This window comes from Marmota marmota, unplaced genomic scaffold, assembly GCF_001458135.2.
Source record: "Marmota marmota marmota unplaced genomic scaffold, marMar, whole genome shotgun sequence".
Lineage (NCBI taxonomy): Eukaryota > Metazoa > Chordata > Mammalia > Rodentia > Sciuridae > Marmota > Marmota marmota.
In genome coordinates, this window is record NW_026000037.1 from 10,421,822 (window position 1) to 10,427,821 (window position 6,000).

Here is a 6,000-nt window from a genome sequence, read left to right on the forward strand (position 1 = left end):
TTCTTTTATATTCTTCTATGAACATAGTTTTGCAAATATGTAACAATTGATAAACACTTCTTATGATAAACTAGGAACTTTGCTTTGAGAAACAATGTTTGTTGAAGTTCTACATATTAAAGAAAAAGATGATACAAACTTTAAAAATTTTAGAGAGAGACACACACACATAGTGACTGCAACAACATAGAAATAACTGTATAATCTATTTATCAATTGATTTTTATATTGTGATGTGTTATTTAAGGAGTTTGGTAATTGACATCTCTAGTGTGAAGATAGATTAATTCATGTGCTAAAAAATTCATTCATTTAATTTTGAAAATTAAAATGTTTTCCCCACACATCAATAGCAGATAAATATCTTGGTCTTGCAACCAACTTTAGTTCTCTAAATGAATAGATTGAGACTCATATTTAGGATTTCTACTTCATGAAACTCCAGCCTGTTGCCAGTAAAAGCATATCATTCTATAAACCAACAACAATGAAACAAGAGAGAGAATGACAGCAGATGGAAGATATCACTGAAAGTGTGGCAAAGTGAAGCAGTTTAGAATGGTAACTAATTTAGAAAAGGAATGAACATTGAAATGTATGTACTAAAGAAAAAGCCACAACCACATGCATCTTAAGAGATGGGGGAAATAAATGGTAAGGATAATAATGGGATAACTAGTTAAAAGTCAATATAAGAACAGTAGATATTCTATAAATCCTTTCCTGTCTTCCAAAATGCAGAAAATTAGCACTCTTCAAACCAAAAGAATAATATTTGGGCTCCATTCCAACCATTACTATGCTCCCACTAGATTGCTTACAATTAAGCCTTTTCCATGCACATCAAATTCCAAATTTTATTTAAACACTCACTAGAAAGTTAAAATGTCTTTTATCTATCATAAAGGCAAGGGATGAAAGAAAATAAACAAGAAAACAAAATTATCAGAAAAGCATAAGCAATGCCAGAAACATAACCTACACACACACACAATTATTCTCAAAGAAAGACTAATTATGTTCTTTCTATTATTATTCTTACAGGATAGAAATAATGAGACTCTTCATTATTTTCAGAGAACAGAACATATTACAATCATGAAATATGAACAAGCAATAAAATGGAGAATATCAGAACTAGAAAGAATTTTTAAAAATTAAAATCTGATAGACTAATTTTAATAAAGTTTAATGAAATAGTTTAAAGGTGAAATTCAAGAAGTTACCTGCAACAGCAGAACAAATAGAGAGGTGAAAGAAATAAGAAAAGTAAAAACAGAATAATTAAAACTTAAGAAAAAAGAGTTCCAGACCTCAACTGATAGGAATCTAAAATTCTACAACTACTACTACTAATAATAATCAACTACAAAAATAGAAGCAAGAAATTATAAAAGAAATGATACAAGAAAATTTCCCAGGATCTCAAGATGCATTTTTATACCAAAAGAAACACAAAAGCAGATCAAAGAATGCCAAAATTCTCACTCCTAGGCAATATTATATATTATTGTGAAATCAAAATCCTTGAATGAAAAGAAAATCCTCAAAGCTTGCAGAACTGAAAAAAATTAAAAATTAAAGAAATAAAGAGAGAAAGCAAAGGGTAAGAAAGAAGCACACACACACACACACACACACACACACACAATCTCACATCTTTTAAGAATCAGGAAGCAGAGTGGTACCAATCTGTAATATATTAGAGAAAATGAGAAAGAAAGAAAAACAAAAACAGAATATGTTAAGCACTATGTTTGTCTTGTACCTTCACAGGTGGAGGAGTTCCAAAGAGCAGGACAAATGTGATTGAGTTAACCAGGATCCAAAACAGGAATAATCAGAAGTGGCCATGTCTTACTGATTACTGTCAAATACAGAATCAACAAAAACACTTTTTTAAAAAGTAAGACAGATACAGAAAAGAAGAAAGTAAAGGAAGAATTAAGGATATGAGAAGGATGAAATTATTTTTAAACATTTTAAACATTTCTAAACAATTTTAAATACATGGAGTTGTCCTTCTCTACAGGAAGATTGTTGTGCATTGGGTTAAGTACAGTAAATATATCATTGTGAATGCAAGGCAAAAAAAGCCAGGATTGTACTTATAATGTTAAGGGGATATCACAAACATATTTAGGATTTGTATGACTTAGGATGAGAAGTATATGGAAAAGAAAAAAAAATCATGTAAAATCTGCCTTGATTCAAAAGCTTTTAGGCCTAGCCAACAATACTTTAATATCTTGAGGCAAAAAAAAAAAAAATGACTGATCTCCATTGGAACTGAGGACAGCATTTTAGGATATGTCACCATTCTCAGACTCTGGCAATAATTATTCAGGGTCATGTATGTTGGTTTTCCATGGAAACTCTTTTGTATACATTTTATCAGATATTCAGTTCTGATCTTTCATTAGCACATTTTTTTTTTTTTGGAAATTTCACCTGCCTAAAAACTTGCAGCAGTGGTAGTAGTTTCCATCTCTTCTGCCAAAATCTTCCTTCCTTTAGAAAAGAAAGACAAGTCCCTTACTTCTATTGAATTATTAATAAGGAGCATTGTGTTAGCATGTACAAACTTGAAGATACTAAACAAAAGGGCATTTACAAACATTGATATTGCTAGTAGAATTGTTAGTTAATGGTAGGGTAACAAAACCTATTATAATTCAAGAGGGCTCTATTTCTTAGATTTCCACAAAATTGATTAAACCTTAATGAAGTTGGCAGATGGTATATCATGAAATCTGTTTTTATGATATTTTACTATGCTATTTTGACTGTAGAAGTCTATGATAAAAATAATTGAATGTATCACTATAATGTAATTCTGACAAGTACACACACACATACACACTAGCACACACAATCTCACATCTTTTAAGAATCATGAAGTAGATCCTTACATGTAAAAAATAGTTCTTAAAAATTCCATCAATTTAAAAAACGAAATAAAAGCAAATCCTAATTATTCTAGCAAAAGTAATATTAATTCAAAGATAGCATGTAACTTACAGGAGGGTAAAGGTAATGCTAATAGTTCCTATTAGCATTGATCTGTCAGGTTTGTACTTAAGGCAATGGTGGAGTAAGTAATTCAAACTAATTGTCTTATCACTGAACAACTGCATAAGGTAGACAAAATATAATATTTTAAAGTATTTTTATTGAAGATTCTATTTGAAGCCTTTAGAGATCAACCAAGACTGTCACCATCTATCAGATCAAGATCCAGAATGGAAAAGAAAAAAAAAAACAAAAACAGAGAAACAAGATTAGCTTTCCGGGGGAGTTTTCAACCTCGCCCATTTGTGTTTCTATACTGAAAGGAAAACTATGTGAGAAAATCTAAACTAAGCAGAGTTTTAATAAACTCTTGGTTTAGAAGGGTCAACATTTAGATTCCAGGATCTGAAAAAGAAGAGTTTCATTTTAATAGCTCTTTTGAATCTCGCCTTCTCTTGAACATTCAATATGTACTGGCAACATTAAAAAACAACAGCAAGGTATGGCAAGCCAGAACACCATATGTTGAGGGGAAATAGAAAAGATGAATAGATGGGCAATTCTGTATTAATATATAGTCTATGAAAGATAGCAGTATGAACAGAAAAAAAGGAACAGGATGTAAAATGTTTAATCATATTATAAATCCAAAGACATATCTGAAAATTATATTTAAAAATATCTGTGTTGGCAATCATTGATTTGAGATACTAATTCTCTAGCTGCTTAACTTATTCTGACATAAAATACAGGTATAAAGAAAATAACAATTAGCAAAAAAGAATGTTAATAATTAGATATTTTACAAATACTTAGAATATGTAATATAAATCTTGGGAGGGATAACATCTAAATTCATTGAGCATTGGCTTGTCCAGATTTACAATTTAACCTGTTTCCAGTAAAAGAGTTAATAAGAGACCAGATAAGAAGAATGCCAGGAAGAAATTTGGTCAAACAATTCCAAAGTCAGAATTTTGAAATTTGAGCAAAGTGTATAGAAAGGCTTGGTACACTTTACCTTATAAAAGTCTAAATTTCTAAAACATAATTGAAATTGCTCATATATTGTTTTAAAGAGGGAAAGCAAGAAATCAAGATGAGTTCCACTTGGTTCATACTAATTGATAAGCAGATTTATAGCTGGTATAACTGGTTAGAGTGGCTTTGGCGAGACAAGTACTCACCATATAAGTAAGATTTTTTTTAATAGAGATAAAACTTCTCATTTCTCTCAGAAGATACCACTATTTCAGTATTTCAGATCAGTCCTACAATGTGGGAGGGCTTACTCTTTCCCGCATGCATTAGCTACTTTACATGACTTAAAAATAACATCATCACAAACCAATGACATTACAACTATAGTTACAAAAGTGAAACTGATAACAAGTAGGTGAATTATTTAATGTCACACTGCTGCTGGGAAAAGTGGCATTTGAATATTTTTAACCATCTCCAGAATGTATCTAATGTTCCTAAAAAACCAGCACAGGAAACATAAACCTACCATGTGGTCTCATCTCTCCAATGGCAGCAACTGACATTAATTAATGTCTGTCACTGTAGCACCTACTATTAGATATTGCAACATAGAACTTTCAAAAATTCCTACATATATGTATAGATCTATACATATGTATATATGCAGATGTGTATATTAGCATGAACATGAAGTAGCTTAAAATAAGGGGCTTTTATTCTTCTCAGTAATATAGAAATATAGTAATATGCAAAGAATAAAAGCAAGGTGATTGGGTCTGATATTTAAAGTTAATAAATATATTAAGAGAGTCAGTACAGAGAAACAGAGTGAAGCAATTTAGAGAAATCCTGTGGAATTTTGGAGCAGCTTAATGAACCCTGTTGAGTATAATGAGGATAACTTTATAGTTGCCTGGTTGAGTGATGATGTTTAGTAATCCCTGGAAATCTAGAACCAAGTATGGACACAGTGGAAATAGGAATTTCTCTAGATTGCTCTAGGAATGGGCAAATGGGTACAGGAGGTTAACATATTGATTTAAAAATGCTATAAATTTTTAACAAGTAGACATGAGTGTATTCAATAGATCTTTGTTCTAGGAACTTTAAAATTAGATATAAAAATATCATTTATGTTGAAAAAGGGATATCTTTTTTCCTGGAATGAGTAAAGAATTGAAGGGCAGTGGATGGCACAAATCACACAAATGTCTTCTAGATTCCGATTCTCCCTCTCAAATTGATTTTCCCATAATAGTGAGGTCTTATCCCCATTAATTCCAGAAGTCTTTATGAAGATGCAATTTTCTCAATTTTAGAACATTTTTTGGCCTGAGATTATGGCCATCTTCCTGAGCCTTTCACCCAACTCTGTCATACTATCAGAACTGGGACCATGAGCAGACTGAGTGCTCACATTCATGTTATGCCTTCATTCTGGCCTTAAAGTGTAGCTGTATGGAATTAACTTATCCAATACTTTTTGACTTTCTTAGAGTGCTAAGGTATGTTTTCCCTATATTGTATAATAACTTGCCGCAGTCCGGCGGCTGGGCAAAATAACCGGAGGTGACAAACAACTTGAAGGTTGAAGTGGGAACTGCTTTATTACGGAACAAGAGCGGTGTGTATATACCTAACTGATTACACACAGCTTGATTCAATTAGCATCATCCAGATACAGCAATCAGCCAATAAGGAATCTCTACCATCTTAATGGCTCGGTGGCATTGCCTCACAAACCACTCCTCCTGGCAAACTGCCAGGTGCCATCTTGACTTGATTTGCATCCCCAACAATAATTTGAAAAGCAGGGAATTGCTGTTTACAAAAGCAAGAAGGTAAGCACAGAGGTGTAAAGACCTTGTGTGGTTCTCCTAGATTTTCTCAGGAAGACAACTCATATATCTTTGTTAACTATATTTAAACAATTGACAAGAATCATGCCCACTTGAGCTCTTTTGAATAAGAGAAATATCATATTGTGTTCATGTGAAATGATAT